The sequence below is a fragment of the Schistocerca serialis genome, chromosome 7 (assembly GCF_023864345.2).
Source record: "Schistocerca serialis cubense isolate TAMUIC-IGC-003099 chromosome 7, iqSchSeri2.2, whole genome shotgun sequence".
Taxonomy (NCBI): domain Eukaryota; kingdom Metazoa; phylum Arthropoda; class Insecta; order Orthoptera; family Acrididae; genus Schistocerca; species Schistocerca serialis.
Genome location: NC_064644.1, coordinates 261,718,891 through 261,736,877, shown reverse-complemented (window position 1 = coordinate 261,736,877; position 17,987 = coordinate 261,718,891).

Here is a 17,987-nt window from a genome sequence, read left to right as displayed (position 1 = left end):
ATGGCCATACACCAACGTTGTGGAAGAGCATGTATTTCCTGCTGGTAAAAGCTCTTTTCCTGTAGGCGTAGCCATGTTTTCAGTGCATGACTGACACTCTCGTCACGTTCAAAGTGCGTTGCACGTAGACAATCTTTAAACGACCCAAAGAGTTGGAAGTCCGGGGATGCCAGGTCTGGACTGAAGGGTGGATGAGGCTGTGATGTCCAACCACATTTGGCGATATGTTTCCTGGTTCTCAGACTTTTGTCGGCGAGCATTATCGTGTTGGAGCAAGATTTGTGCTGGATTCTTGTCCTATCGAACACGTCCGGACGGTTCTTGAGTTTATTCAGTCTTCACGTATGCCTCTGAATTGATGGTTGACCCTCTTGGCATCACATCCACGAAAATGACGCCATCAGAATCGCAGAAGATTGTCACCATGAATTTTCCGGCAGAGGTTGTTGTCTTGAATTTCTTCTTTTGTGGTTAATGAGGATGGTGCCACTCCATGAACTGCCTTTTTGTTTACGGCGCAAAGTGGTACACCCCGCTTTGGTCCCACGTAACGATCTGCGACAGACAGGCCTTTCCGTCGGTCTCAAAACGCTCCAACAATTTAGATGAAATGGGCATTCTTTGAGTCTGGTCCGCTGCGAGCATTCGTGGAAGCCATCTTGAGCACCTCTCTGAATATCCGAGAGTCTCGATCATTGCAGACGCACTTCCAAAGCTGACCGACAACTGTAAAGCCAACTGTCGAGTTGTGATGCGCCGGTCGGCACGAATAATGGCATCTGCACGATTCAGCATGTCTGGTGCAGTGGCTGTGACAGGACGCCCCGAGCGTGGCTGATCAAGGTGCTCGATTCTGCATTTCCCATTGCCCAACTGTACTCCTATCAATTGCAACATCGCCATACATTGCACAAAAACGTTTATGGATGTTTTCGTGCACATAAGAATTCAATAACAGCACGCTGCTTGTAACACAGGACGTGTGTAGATGCCATTTGACGTTGTACTACGGCTCTGCCATTTACCGGAACGGTTCGAAGCTTCACCGGCGTATAGAACAAACATCAAATGTGAAACACCAACAAGGACGTTTGTCTATGTATATTAATGGCTTTTTGTCCGTACCCGGTAGCTCAATGGTCAGCGTGACGGATTTTCTAACCTCTGGGCCCGGGTTCGATTCCCGGCTGGGTCGGGGAATTTTCTCCGCCCAGGGACTGGGTTTAATGCTGTCATCATCATCATCGACTGCAGGTTGCCGTAGTGGCGTCAAATTGAAAGCCCGACACCCGGAGAACGGTCTGCCCGACGAGGAGCCTTAGCCATACTATTAAACAAAATAAATGGCTTTTTAAAAAAATGTGGGGCATTACTTATTGAACGACCCTCGTAGTACCTGATGTGGCCTCCAAGGGCAGCAATGCAGGCGCTGACTCTGGCATCAAGTCGATCGTACAGATGACGATTACTGTCCTGGGATACTTTATGCCACGCTCTTCCGCTTCTGTAAGAGATGATGGTTGATGAGTCTCATGGCTCACTTCTTGTCCTGTCGCATCCCCGTATGGTTCCACAAGCTGCAACATCTAGACATTGTCATACGTTAATGCTAGTAATCGAAAAAGTATGCAATTATTAGTAACTTACGTAATGAGTACTACAGACTTACGAAATAGTGATAACAGTAACGATCTGTTAAAAATAATTTAGTTTCGTGACGAAATGCAATTCAGTCCTTTTGCTTCTACTCCCCAGATAATTACGTTTTACTCCTCACGGGGTAATTGCCCCCAGGTTGGGAACCTGTGAGGTGAGTGTCGCCTGCCTGCCCCCTACCAACTGAGAAAACTACGCTTACCTTATGCGGTAAAGATAAACAGTCCAGGGAAGTAATATTGAATACACTGTATATCATCCGCCTCGAATAACTAGTCCGAAAACTTACACGCGAAAGGAATATTTTAGACTTTCCGGCTACAGTCACATCCGATCTTTTAGTGAGTGTAATCAGTGAGAGAAGAATAGCACCTATGATGCTAGTTCAGTAACAGAAGTCAGAAAGGCAGAAAGGCCATTGAGAAACGTACAGGAGTATTTGTGTTTGGTCGAAGTGGTGCACAACTCAGTCACAGTACGAACTAACAACATTTAGCTGAGATTTGTCAGAAGCAGGACAATTTTAGTTAAAGCTGACAGAAGATATAAATTACGCTCTAGATACGTGTCAACTAAAGTAATGAAAGGTGCCAAAAACCCACCTTGATTTAATGTTACCATAAGGGGAATGTTGCGGAAACAGACTGTAACTCTCTCGCTACAACACAAGCGGCAGGAAAACTGAATATTATGCGTTTAAAAATGCCTAATACTGTATAGGGATACCATTGGCATTCGAAACATCTTCCAGTCGCCTCGTAATGGATAAATATAGATCCTGTTCGGTTTTCAGGGGTCTCTTACACCACTGTTTCTGGAAAATACTGCAAGTTCAGGTAACGATGTTGGAGATGATAGCGATCACACATGCTTCTCTCCAAAACAGATCACAAAGGCTCAATAAAATTGACATCTGGTGGCTGTATAGGCCAGGGGAGATGTGTCAATCCATCCTCGGGCTCAGAAAACCAATCTTGTGTGAACAGAGGACCTCTCGTTTCGGAACACATCATTGGCAGTCGGGAACAAGCGTTGTACCGTGGGATGGACCATATCAGCCTATATTGCCACGTAATTCTTGACAATAGTGCGAAATTGTCGAGTAACTATGGGGCCCACGGAATAACATACTGTTTTGAGCCATCAGTCTTCTGACTGGTTTGATGTGACCCGCCACAAATTCCTCTCCTGTGCCAACCTTTCCATCTCAGAATCTCAGAGTAGCAATTGCAACTTACGTTCTCAGTTACTTGCTGGGTGTATTCCAATCTCTGTCTTCCCCTACAGTTTTTACGCTCTACAGCTCCGTCTAGTGCCGCAGAAGTTATTCCCTGATACCTTACCAGGCCCTTATCAGTCCACCCAATTTTCTCATTCTGCAGCACTACATCTCAAATACTTTGATTCTCTTCTGTTCCGGTTTTCCCGCAGTCCATGTCTCACTACCATACAATGCTGTGCTCCAAAGGTACAGTCTCAGAAATTTCATCCTCAATTAAGTCCTATGGTTGATACTTGTAGAGTCCTCTTTGCAAGAGGGTCCTCTTTTTGCCAGTGCTAATCAGATTTTAATGTCGTCCTTGCTCCGTCCATTATGGGTTACTTTGCTGCCTAGGTATCAGAATGTCTTAACTTCGTCTACTTCCTGATCCCCAATTCTGATGTTAAAGTCTCTCGCTGTTCTCACCTCTGCTACTTCTCATTACTCGATTTTCTCTCATTCCATATATTGTTCTCATGAGACTGTTAATTCCATTCAACAGATCCTGTCATTCTTCTTCACTTTCACCATGATAAGGCTGCCCAGATCATCAGCGCACCCGGAACATGTTCCGCAGTTGGGATGTAAACACGGCCAGAAGTGGGAAACAGTGTAAAACATGACTCATCCGACCAAACGACATGCTTCCATTGCTCCACAGTCCAGGTTTCATGGCTGCCGTGTCGCGTTTTTCTGCTACGTGCATTTGCATCACCGGCAAGTGATTTTGGAATTTCATCTCCTCCTGCAATTCCCTCCTTATGGAGCTCCTTTCACATTCAGTGCTGCCGATATCTTCGCAGCTGTCGTCAGGTTATTTCTCGTCACAGTACTCTTCAATGACCGTTCGTTACGATAACCCAACACTCTGTTTCATGCTCGTTGTGACTTAGTGGATATTTTTCCGCTTTCCCTGCAGATCGCATAAATGTTGGACACTGTGCCTCACGAAACACTTGTGCTTCCTAGGTTAAGAAGCACATAAAAAAAAGCACCATCAGTTCGCCCACTTTTGAAGTCCCTTACCTAGGACATAAAACAGAACTACACAGACCACTGTTCTGACCACGATTGACACTTGCAACATACTCGTATTAATGATATTGCACAGGCCTCGGTCGTGGTCGAAAACAGCAGCGCAACCTGCAAGCTTGGGCAGCATCTGCATTTACGTTCAAATATGCATTTCTCCCGGTGTTCAATTTTTTTTTCGTTAGGAGTGCTCCGAGCAAGTGTGACAATACCACTCTTCTCTACATAAATAAAAGATCTGACGGATTTGTTTGTGAATGACGCTCTAGTGTATGAGAAAATGCCGTCGTCGAGTATATAGAATGATATGGAGACAAATTTGCTCTGAATGTGCAAAAAGTGCAAGTTTATACAGATTAGTAGGAAAAACAATTAAGTTGTGTGCTGCTTGGGCGCAGTCCCGGCGGTTAAATGTCTAGGCATAAAGTAAAAAAGCGAAATAAAATGAGTAGACGCGTAAGTTTGGTAGTAGGGAAGGTGAATTGTCCATTTCGGGTTAATAGGAGAATTCTAGGAAAGTGTAGTTCATGTGCAAGAGAGACCACATACAGAAAACTTGTCGACCCATTCCTGAGTACCGCTCGAGTGTGCGGGATCCCCATTACGTCGGATTAAAGGAAAACTTGGAAGCAGTCCAGATGCCTGTTGCTAGATTTGTTAGTCGTAGGTTCGATCAGCACACTTGTCTTGCGGAAGTGCTTCGTGAACTGAAATGGGAATCCCCGGTGGATAGAACATGTTCTCTTCGGAAGTTTACACAACTGGTATTTGCGACAGACTAAAGAACGACTCTACTGCTACCACAGACATCTTACGCAAAGACCGAGAAGACCAGACACGAGAAATCAGAGCTCGTATAGAAGCAACAGGGAGTTGGTTTCCGTTGCTACATTTGAGATTTGCGAGAGAACAGGAAATTTAATGACTACCTGTGGTACAAGGTACCCTCCGTCATGCACCGTATGATGGGTTGTTGGGTTGAGGAGTATGTATGTGGAAGTAAATGAGATTAGTGGTGTGGGGCAATCAATAAATAATGTAACACTTTTCTTTTTCTTGGCCAGTTTCGGCTGAAAAATTGCGGAATTTTCTGTAGGACTTCGTGAAAAATTCCGGCATCAGCCCCTATAATTTTATGAAGTTCCGATAGGTGCCGGCGCTACATGTAGCCGTCAAAATACCGTCTGTAACCGAGGTGCGTTCCAAGCAGAGAGCTGTCACAGAGTTTCTCTTGGCGGAAAACTGGAGCATCGCAGATATTCATAGGCGCTTGCGGAATGTCTACGGAGACCTGGCAATGAGTAAAAGCACAGTGAATCTTTGGGCGACTTGTCTGTCATCTTCGCAACAATGTCGCGCAAACCTGTCCGATCTCCCGCATGTCCGCTGGCCGCACATATCTCCGACTCCTGCAATATTGACACGTGCGGACACTCTCATTCGAGGTGGTCGACGGATGCAAACGAAATTCTCCTTCTCAATGACAACGCAAGGCCTCACACATATCTCCGCACCCGACAGGAACGTAAAATCTTCATTGGACTGTTCTCCCTCATCCAGCCTACAGCTCGGATGTTGCACATTTCGACTTCCATCTGTTTGGCCCAACGAAGGATGCACTGCGCGGGAAACAATGCGCGGATGATGGGGACGTCATTGGTGCAGCAAGACGTTGGTGCCGATGTCCACCAGTAGAGTGGTACCATGCAGGGATACAGATCCTCTGTAATGCGCCAAAGTGTCTTCAACCCGAAAAAAGCGCGTCGCTTCTTTGTATCTCCTCAACTTATTATCGATTTGTATGTGCTAGAAGAATGAGATAATGTTGTTCACATAGTTTTCTTAAATTTTTGTGTTAAAATGTTGTAGACATGTGACACTTTGTGGTCGAGAAATGCAGTGTCCTGTCAAGTCAGCGAGCTTGCAACGCCCAGCAGATTGCTGAATCACTGCTTGCGGCAAAGCTACGATGCAGCTGACCACTACGAACATTCGCCGGCGACTGCAAAGAAGTTACAGTTATCGTGAAAGAAAGAATTAGCGTGATATGTTTGTTCGCAGAGAATGGTTCTTGGCTTGTCCTTTTAGAATTTGAATAATGGTGTCAGAGTATCGTTAGCGTAGTGAGCTTCGAGAGAGATTATCTAAAGAGTCAGATGAGATCGGCTCACACGTGTGCTCCATGAACTAATTTGCAGTGGGGATAGAAATAAAATGTATTCAAAGCAGCTCTAAGTCGTTTAGCGAGTTTTTTTTGCGAAGATTATCGGCTTATGTAGGAAATAATTATTTCGCCGATTTTTGGTAGTGTGTGGACTCACCAGGCATAGGAAGAGCTCCGATTCATTGAAGTGTGATATTAGTTTCTCGTAGTTGTGATTAATGGTGCGTTGTGCTGTTTACTTGCCCGCATCTCGTGGTCGTGCGGTAGCGTTCTCGCTTCCCACGCCCGGGTTCCCGGGTTCGATTCCCGGCGGGGTCAGAGATTTTCTCTGCCTCGTGATGGCTGGGTGTTGTGTGGTGTCCTTAGGTGAGTTAGGTTTAAGTAGTTCTAAGTTCTAGGGGACTGATGACCATAGATGTTAAGTCCCATAGTGCTCAGAGCCATTTGAACCATTTTTTGCTGTTTAATAGCCACGCGATGGTAGACGAACTGTATTTCAATACTGTCGTGAGATTTCCCGTTGGATGGTGTACGTGAAGAGACGTGTTCACGCGAAGCCGTTGTGTTGTGTTGTGGTTGAGGATTAAAGCACTCACTAAGGGATAGTAGCGTTGCATTGTATTACTGTGGTTGTATAGGTGTACGCTAGCATTAAGGAGTAGTGATTTAGCGATATATGGGTTAGGATTTGTTGTGTGACTTCGGCGTGAGCGTCGCAATGTAGTAAATCCAGGAAATCTCTCTGGATGCACTGAATGTGTAGTCTTCATGAAGAGAACGGTCGTCCTACGCAGTAGCTGTGTGTTGAGAAAGCATCAGAAATTTAGTGAGAATGTGATAGCTTTTCCCTTTGGCCTTAAACGACAAATCAAGAACCATTTAATAAAGAACACGCTAATTCTCTTTGTCTGATTATTTGAAGTTCAGAAAGCTGAAAAGTGCCGGTGACACTTCGGTTTTTTGTTTTATTTTTTGTTAAATTTCCGGTTAGGGAGGGTTTTGAATAGTGAACCAACACTGTTAAAATAAAACGCTGAGTTGTACATATACATGATTCAATTGCAGGAAATAAAGAAAACTGTTTTAAACTCAAAAAGTCATTACTCGAGTTATCTTTTTATCCCCAAAACTATTACAAGAAAAGATAATGAAAGGCTTATTTGAAAGCACACTAATATCTGGAATATGTCTTCTCGGAAAAAAGTAAATCCAAAAAGTAAATTCAATGGCCAATAAAGTAAAAGACTGGAATATTGGTGATAGCAAAGCTCAAAGGAATGAAAGAGAAGGAATAATATTTTTCAGTTAAGACTTGTAACGGAAAGAAAGATAATTAATAAATGAAAAGTTAGTCCCTTTAATTATGAAGGATTGAGATTAACGAAATAGTTTATTGTGATAAAATTTCAATAGTCAAGGATATACGATGCATAAACTGTATAAAATCATGTCTTTGCCTTGTAAACGTGTCCACCAATATAGGTTGCCGTTATTGCTAGAGTAAATACATCATTCCTACTCGCCGTAGCTTCTAGCATTTAGTATTTTTCTGGTGCTTGATGCTAGCTTTGATGGTATGTTTATCTTTCGAAGGTAGTGAACGCTAATAATCAGATGCATTGTTGTGATTAGTACTCAGGTATTTATCACTGACCCCATTGTACCGCGAAAAGTCCATCCTTTCGTACATAGTGAGGCCGTAGCGAGCGGTAGTGCAATTTACAGCGTGAGAAACTGAACATAAAATCTTACGTGACGTCGTTGTGTTAGAACAAACGATTATTTCAAGTCACGCAAATTATGTTGTTGAGTGTAGGCAAGATCTTGTCGGGACAACTAATTGTAGTGTTAAGAGAACGGGCTACATTGGCCGACGCTGCTTTTCCCCTACCTATTTGAGCTTATTCATCCAGTATATCTCCTACTATTGAAACATAGTACAAAGTTGGCGTCAATGTTATCTAAAGTGTGGCGCAGTACACCACTTACTAAAGTAGCGTAAGTTCGTCGCATTGAATGGAGATTAAGTTGAAAAATAGGGTTTTGAAGCCAAAAGAGTGGAGAATAATATGGTGTATTGGAATCCTGAATAAAACTAATGTCTTCAGAAAAAAACTATGTATAATAATTTATTGAATGACCCTCGTACTAGCAGGAGAGATGAAATGAGACGCTCACGTAAAATCAGTGTTAGGAAAGGATGATAGAAGACTTCATTTCGTTGGAAGGGTTGGGAAAGTCCAATGTGTGTACAAATGGAATTGCAGAGAAGGCGCTAATGGCCAGTTCTCGAACATCGTTCCATTGTCTGGCGACCTTTTCAAGCAGGAATGGCAATAGACTTCGAAGGAATTCAACGTCACGAAGCTAGGATCGTATAACAGGTCGGTATAGTCTACGTGGAAGGGTAACAGATGTGTCCAGAGATTTTAAATACGAATTTGTGGACTAAAGGCGACATAATTTAGTGCACTGTTGGGTGAATTTAGAGAATATGTATTCGAAGTGACTGTGCCGCCATTGCGTTGTCACCATTGCATATCTCGCATAGGGATCCTGAGACTGACAAGAGAGATTGGGGGCCAGCACATAGGCATACAGACATTTCTCTCTAGCTCAAAGCTCAAGAGGAATCGGACGGGATCATATATGTGAAAAGTACCCTCCGCCGAGCCCTGTACAGTAGCTTGCGGCGTATAGTTATGTATATTTATAAGGTAGTCTCCATCAGAATTAGTTTGATAACAGTGAAGTGTTAGTCTGGCAACATTATCCTATGAGTCATTGCTCGATTCTTGCTGATACTGACCGAAGATCGTTTCTGGACCTTTGCCAAGGCTGTGTTGCAACTCACAGATCAAATGCTTTTATCAATTAGGGCAAAGATTGTAGCAGCGTATTAGTCTTAAGTTGATAAAATTCTCTGCTTCCAGTGTGTAATTTTAGTCTGACATCTACGTAAAGTGACACAATTTGGAGAATGTCGTCTTAATATGCACAGGATTCATAGACTAATAAACTCGGAAGTGTGATATCCCAAATCAGACTAACACCGAAAACAAGAATAATAATAATAATAAATCCCGTGGAGGCCCGGGAAAAGAATAGGCCTCCGGTATGTTCTGCCAGTCGTAAAAGGCGACGAAAAGAACAAACCACTAATAGGGCTAACCCCCCTTTTAGTGTGATTAGTTGGTTCAGGACAGAACTAATGAAGCCTTGGACAAGCGCCGTCATGGTCGGGGACGACGCTTGAACCCTATGCCCGCCCACAATGGTAACGACACTGCTAGCCAACTGGAAAATGATTTAAATCCAAATAGAGGTGTTTTGCAGGATATGCTTCATGCAACCACCCTAGAAGGAAAACAAAGACAGAGGATGAGATGGTCAGATGAAGTTAATCGACACCTCATGTTCTGTTATTACCAAGCAACGAACCTAGGAACCAACACAACTGGATACAGATCACAAGTATACACTACATTTATTACCAGATACCCAGAATTAATATTTTTAACAGAACAACGACTAGCTGATCAGATCCGTGTAATAATAAAAAATAAGAGGATACCCCAGTCAGAATTAGATAACATCAAACAACAATTACAACAAATACTGGAACAAAATAATGTGCAATCAGAAGAAGAAGAAAATACAGTAATGGACTCAAACATCCCAGAGCAAACAAACAAAGAACAACACGCACCAATTAAACAATCAGAGGAAAACGAAATCTTAAGGCAGCCACCAGAACAAGCACAAATAGAACACAAAGTGACACAGATATTAGATATAGAAGAAAAATTTCAGCTAACATATATAGAATACAAAGACACAAATACAGACATTAGACCATTCTTGCATAGACCACCAAATAACCCACAAGTCGAAACAACAATAAAAACTATCAACACAATCATACACAACAAAATAAATGAAAACACAACTATGGAAGAGTTACAACTACTGGTATATATAGGAGCACTCACTACACTAAATATACACACTAGGCAGAGATCAGAACCAACCAACACACAGAAGAAACCCACAAAACCAGCATGGCAACACAGGCTACAGATCAAGATAGAAAAACTGAGAAAAGACATCGGACAGCTAATACAATTTATAAGAAATGAAATCTCGGAAAAAAAACGAAAAAGGTTAGGTAAAATCTCACAACAAGAAGCGACAGAGCAATTAGACGAAAAGAAGCAGTAATTACAAGCATTCGCCAAACGACTCAGAAGATACAAAAAAAGTGAAAATAGAAGGAAACAAAACGAAACATTCAACACAAACCAAAAGAAATTTTACCAGACAATAGATAACACACACATTGAAATAAGCAATCCACCAAACATAACAGACATGGAACACTTCTGGAGCAACATATGGTCAAACCCGGTACAACATAACAGGCATGCACGGTGGATACAAGCAGAAACAGACACATACAAGATGATACCACAAATGCCTGAAGTGACAATTTTGCAACATGAAGTCACCCAAGCAATTAATTCTACTCACAATTGGAAAGCCCCTGGAAATGATAAAATAGCAAATTTCTGGTTAAAGAAGTTCACCTCAACACATTCACATCTAACTAAATTATTTAACAGTTACATTGCAGACCCATACACATTCCCTGATACACTTACACATGGAATAACTTATCTGAAACCTAAAGATCAAGCAGACACAGCGAACCCAGCTAAATATCGCCCCATAACATGCCTACCAACAATATACAAAATATTAACTTCAGTCATTAAACAGAAACTAGTGACACATAAAACACAGAACAAAATTATAAATGAAGAACAAAAAGGCTGTTGCAAAGGAGCACGAGGATGTAAAGAGCAACTGATAATAGATGCAGAGGTGACATATCAAGCTAAAACTAAACAAAGGTCGCTACACTACGCATACATCGATTACCAAAAAGCTTTTGATAGTGTACCCCACTCATGGTTACTACAAATATTGGAAATATATAAAGTAGATCCTAAATTGATACAGTTCCTAAACATAGTAATGAAAAACTGGAAAACCACACTTAATATCCAAACAAATTCAAATAATATCAAATCACAGCCAATACAGATTAAGTGTGGAATATACCAAGGAGATTCATTAAGTCCTTTCTGGTTCTGCCTTGCTCTGAACCCACTATCCAACATGCTAAATAATACAAATTATGGTTACAATATTACTGGAACATACCCACACAAAATCACACATTTGCTATACATGGATGATCTAAAACTACTGGCAGCAACAAATCAACAACTCAACCAATTACTAAAGATAACTGAAGTATTTAGCAGTGATATAAATATGGCTTTTGGAACTGACAAATGTAAGAAAAATAGCATAGTCAAGGGAAAACACACTAAACAAGAAGATTACATATTGGATAACCACAGCGACTGCATAGAAGCGATGGAAAAAACAGATGCCTATAAATATCTGGGATACAGACAAAAAATAGGAATAGATGATAGAAATATTAAGGAAGAGCTAAAAGAAAAATATAGACAAAGACTAACAAAAATACTGAAAACAGAACTGACAGCAAGAAACAAGACAAAAGCTATAAATACCTATGCTATACCAATATTGACCTACTCATTTGGAGTAGTGAATTGGAGTAACACAGACCTAGAAGCACTCAATACACTTACACGATCACAATGCCACAAATATAGAATACATCACATACATTCAGCAACAGAAAGATTCACATTAAGCAGAAAGGAAGGAGGAAGGGGATTTATCGACGTAAAAAACCTACATTATGGACAGGTAGACAATTTAAGAAAATTCTTTCTAGAACGAGCAGAAACTAGCAAAATACACAAAGCAACCACCCACATAAATACATCGGCTACACCACTACAATTTCATAACCACCTCTACAACCCTTTAGATCACATAACATCAACAGATACAAAGAAAGTAAATTGGAAAAAGAAAACACTACATGGCAAGCACCTGTATCATCTAACACAGCCACACATCGATCAAGACGCATCCAACACATGGCTGAGAAGAGGCAATATATACAGTGAGACAGAAGGATTCATGATTGCAATACAGGATCAAACAATAAACTCCAGATATTACAGCAAGCATATTATTAAACATCCCAATACCACAACAGATAAATGCAGACTTTGCAAACAACAAATAGAAACAGTAGATCACATCACAAGCGGATGTACAATACTAGCAAATACAGAATACCCCAGAAGACATGACAACGTCGCAAAAATAATACATCAACAGGTTGCCTTACAACATAAACTTTTAAAACAACACGTTCCTACATACAAGTATACACCACAAAATGTACTGGAGAATGATGAATACAAATTATACTGGAACAGAACCATTATAACAGATAAAATAACGCCACATAACAAACCTGACATCATACTCACCAATAAAAAGAAGAAATTAACACAACTAATTGAAATATCCATACCCAATACAGCAAATATACAGAAGAAAACAGGAGAAAAATTGAAAAATACATCCAACTGGCTGAGGAAGTCAAGGACATGTGGCATCAGGATAAAGTTGACATTATACCAATTATACTTTCAACTACAGGAGTCATACCACGCAATATCCACCAGTACATCAATGCAATACTGCTATATCCAAACTTATATATACAACTTCAGAAATCCATAATTACTGATACATGTTCAGTTACCCGAAAGTTCCTAAACGCAATGTAACATATACCGTACAGTTAAAAGGAAGTGACACTTGATCAAGGTCCGCATCACTTTCATTCCGAACCAGACCAAAGGTCTGAGAAAGGAAAGATAATAATAATAATAATTCCCGTAGAGGCCCGGGAAAAGAATAGGCCTCCGGTATGTTCTGCCAGTCGTAAGAGGCGACGAAAAGAACAAACCACTAATAGGGCTAACCCCCCTTTTAGTGTGATTAGTTGGTTCAGGACAGAACTAAAGAAGCCTCGGACAAGTGCCATCATGGTCGGGGACGACGCTTGAACCCTATGCCCGCCCACTATGGTAACAACACTGCTAGCCAACTGGAAAATGATTCAAATCCAAATAGAGGTGTTTTGCAGGATATGCTTCCTGCAACCACCCTAGAAGGAAAACAGACAGAGGATGAGATGGTCAGATGAAGTTAATCGACACCCCATGTTCTGTTATTACCAAGCAACAAACCTAGGAACCAACACAACTGGATACAGATCACAAGTATACACAACATTTATTACCAGATACCAGATACAAATACTGGAACAAAATAATGTGCAATCAGAAGAAGAAGAAAATACAGTAATGGACTCAAACATCCCAGAGCAAACAAACAAAGAACAACACGCATCAATTAAACAGTCAGAGGAAAACGAAATCTTAAGACAGCCACCAGAACAAGCGCAAATAGAACACGAAGTGACATGTATTAGATATAGAAGAAAAATTTCAGCTGACATATATAGAATACAGGAACACAAATACAGACATTAGACCATTCTTGCATAGACCGCCAAATAACCCACAAGTCGAAACAACAATAAAAACTATCAACACAATCATACACAACAAAATAAATGAAAACACAACTATGGAAGAGTTACAACTACTGGTTTATATAGGAGCACTCACTACACTAAATATACACACTAGGCAGAGATCAGAACCAACCAACACACAGAAGAAACCCACAAAACCAGCATGGCAACGCAGGCTACAGATCAGAATAGAAAGACTGATAAAAGACATCGGACAGCTAACACAATTTATAAGATATGGAATGTCAGAAAAAAAACGAAAAAGGTTAGGTAAAATCTCACAACAAGAAGTGATAGAGCAATTAGATGAAAAGAAGCAGAAATTACAAGCATTGGCCAAACGACTTAGAAGATACAAAAAAAGTGAAAATAGAAAGGAAACAAAACCAAACATTCAACACAAACCAAAAGAAATTTTACCAATCAATAGATAACACACACATTAAAATAGACAATCCACCAAACATAACAGACATGGAACACTTCTGGAGCAACATATGGTCAAACCCGGTACAACGTAACAGGCATGCACGGTGGATACAAACAGAAACAGATACGTACAAGATGATACCACAAATGCCTGAAGTGACAATTTTGCAACATGAAGTCACCAAAGCAATTAATTCTATTCACAATTGGCAAGCCCCTGGAAAAGATAAAATAGCAAATTTCTGGCTAAAGCAATTCACCTCAACACATTCACATCTAACTAAATTATTTAACAGTTACATTGCAGACCCATACACATTCCCTGATACACTTACACATGGAATAACTTATCTGAAACCTAAAGATCAAGCAGACACAGCAAACCCAGCTAAATATCGCCCCATAACATGCCTACCAACAATATACAAAATATTAACATCAGTCATTACAAAGAAATTAATGACACATACAACACTGAACAAAATTATAAATGAAGAACAAAAAGGCTGTTGCAAAGGAGCACGAGGATGTAAAGAGCAACTGATAATAGATGCAGAGGTGACATAACAAGCTAAAACTACACAAAGGTCGCTACACTATGCATACATTGATTACCAAAAAGCTTTTGATAGTGTACCCCACTCATGGTTACTACAAATATTGAAAATATATAAAGTAGATCCTAAATTGATGCAGTTCCTAAACATAGTAGTGAAAAATTGGAAAACCACACTTAATATCCAAACAAATTCAAATAATATCAAATCACAGCCAATACAGATTAAGCGTGGAATATATCAAGGAGACTCATTAAATCCTTTCTGGTTCTGCCTTGCTCTGAACCCACTATCCAACATGCTAAATAATACAAATTGTGGATACAATATTACTGGAACATACCCACACAAAATCACACATTTGCTATACATGGATGATCTAAAACTACTGGCAGCAACAAATCAACAACTCAACCAATTACTAAAGATAACAGAAGTATTCAGCAATGATATAAATATGGCTTTTGGAACAGACAAATGTAAGAAAAATAGCATAGTCAAGGGAAAACACACTAAACAAGAAGATTACATATTGGATAACCACAGCGACTGCATAGAAGCGATGGAAAAAACGGATGCCTATAAATATCTAGGATACAGACAAAAAATAGTAATAGATGATAGAAATATTAAGGAAGAGCTAAAAGAAAAATATAGACAAAGACTAACAAAAATACTGAAAACAGAATTGACAGCAAGAAACAAAACAAAAGCTATAAATACTTATGCTATACCAATATTGACCTACTCATTTGGAGTAGTGAAATGGAGTAACACAGACCTAGAAGCACTCAATACACTTACACGATCACAATGCCACAAATATAGAATACATCACATACATTCAGCAACGGAGAGATTCACATTAAGCAGAAAGGAAGGAGGAAGGGGATTTATCGACATAAAAAACCTACATTATGGACAGGTAGACAATGTAAGAAAATTCTTTCTAGAACGAGCAGAAACTAGCAAAATACACAAAGCAATCACTCATATAAATACATCGGCTACACCACTACAATTTCATAACCACCTCTACAACCCTTTAGACCACATAACATCAACAGATACAAAGAAAGTAAATTGGAAAAAGAAAACACTACATGGCAAGCACCTGTATCATCTAACACTGCCACACATCGATCAAGACACATCCAACACATAGCTAAGAAAAGGCAATATATACAGTGAGACGGAAAGATTCATGATTGCAATACAGGATCAAACAATAAACACCAGATATTACAGCAAGCATATTATTAAAGATCCCAATACCACAACAGATAAATGCAGACTTTGCAAACAACAAATAGAAACAGTAGATTACATCACAAGTGGACGTACAATACTAGCAAATACAGAATACCCCAGAAGACATGACAATGTAGCAAAAATAATACATCAACAGCTTGCCTTACAACATAAACTTATAAAACATGTTCCCACATACAAGTATGCACCACAAAATGTACTGGAGAATGATGAATACAAATTATACTGGAACAGAACCATTATAACAGATAAAACAACACCACATAAAAAACCTGACATCATACTCACCAATAAAAAGAAGAAATTAACACAACTAATCGAAATATCCATACCCAATACAACAAATATACAAAAGAAAACAGGAGAAAAAATTGAAAAATACATCCAACTGGCTGAGGAAGTCAAGGACTAGTGGCATCAGGATAAAGTTGACATTATACCAATTATCCTATCAACTACAGGAGTCATACCACACAATATCCACCAGTACATAAATGCAATACAGCTACATCCAAACTTATATATACAACTACAGAAATCTGTAATTATTGATACATGATCAATTACCCGAATGTTCCTAAATGCAATATAACACATACCATACAGTTAAAAGGAAGTGACGCTTGATCAAGGTCCGCGTCACTTTCCATTTTTAACCAGATTTAACGTCTGAGAAAGTGAAAGAAAGAATGATGCTGATGATGATGATGATGATGATGATGATAACGATAAAGGTAGTAATACTCATAATACTATCTTGAGTTCGTACTAGATTAGTTTCTTTCAGGTGTTGCTTCTTTCGTTTCCAATAAAAATTTGTGCATGTCAAAAATATTAACTTGAATTTTATTTAGAGTCCTCGTTAAACTGCAGGTTTCCCTGTAAATGAATTCAGAGGTCGGAGTAGAGCAAAGGCATGCGACCTCAGATAGGACAACGTCTAGAAAAACAGTGGGGGTGCTGCAACTAACATTGTATTGAGGACAGCTTTACGTTTCACTGTTGTTAGATAGGGACAGAGGAAGGAGTCGGTTTTGAATTATTAGTTGGAATTATCCGGGCATTCGGTTGAAAACATGTGTGAAAAACTTCGAAAGACAAATCATGATATTTTGATCAGGTAAGCGAGGCAGAATCTTCTTTAGATCAATGTTTTTTTATTTTTTAGATTTACAATGTAATGCTAAATTCTATGTTGTTGGGTTCCTTGCATGTCGACTGAAACATGAGAGAGCAAACAAAACTCATTTATCGATGGCACGAGAGGCACGCAATGCTGTCCAATTTCGTGTGTAACCGTATTACCGAAATTTTCTGTAGTATCCATGTTTGGAAACTGCGTAGTCCCTTTACTACTATTATCCAGTGAACTTCCAAGTCACTTTAATATAGCCAAAACGAACCGAGCTTGCAAATTTAGCCATACAGTGGATTTATGAACGGCTAGATCATCTCATCGTACTCACTGGTTCACGAGCATATCGGTTGCTGAGTCAAATACTTCTGGGAACTTTCCACAAGCTGTCGCAACCGACTAGCAGTTATCGCGATCGCACTACTCCAAACTATTTCACTTACTGATATAGGGTTCTGTGATCACATATTATTTTGATTACGTATTTGTCTTAAAGATGTCTAAATGATCCAGCTCTTGTGAGAAGTTGTTCTTGAGATTTTCCATTTTGTCGATGTCTGACTGATATTGAGATCCGCTCTAGATTAATGGTTCAAATGGCTCTGAGCACTATGGGACTCAACTGCTGAGGTCATTAGTCCCCTAGAACTTAGAACTAGTTAAACCTAACTAACCTAAGGACATCACAAACATCCATGCCCGAGGCAGGATTCGAACCTGCTACCGTAGCGGTCTTGCGGTCCCAGACTGCAGCGCCTTTAACCGCACGGCCACTTCGGCCGGCGCTCTAGATTAAATTGCACGGTATCTGTTATTAGCCACGTATACTTTTCTAGTATCGCATAGATATGCAACTGACTATAACCAAGCACGTTTAAACAGACACCGACACATACAGCGTGGTTGTAAAGTCAATA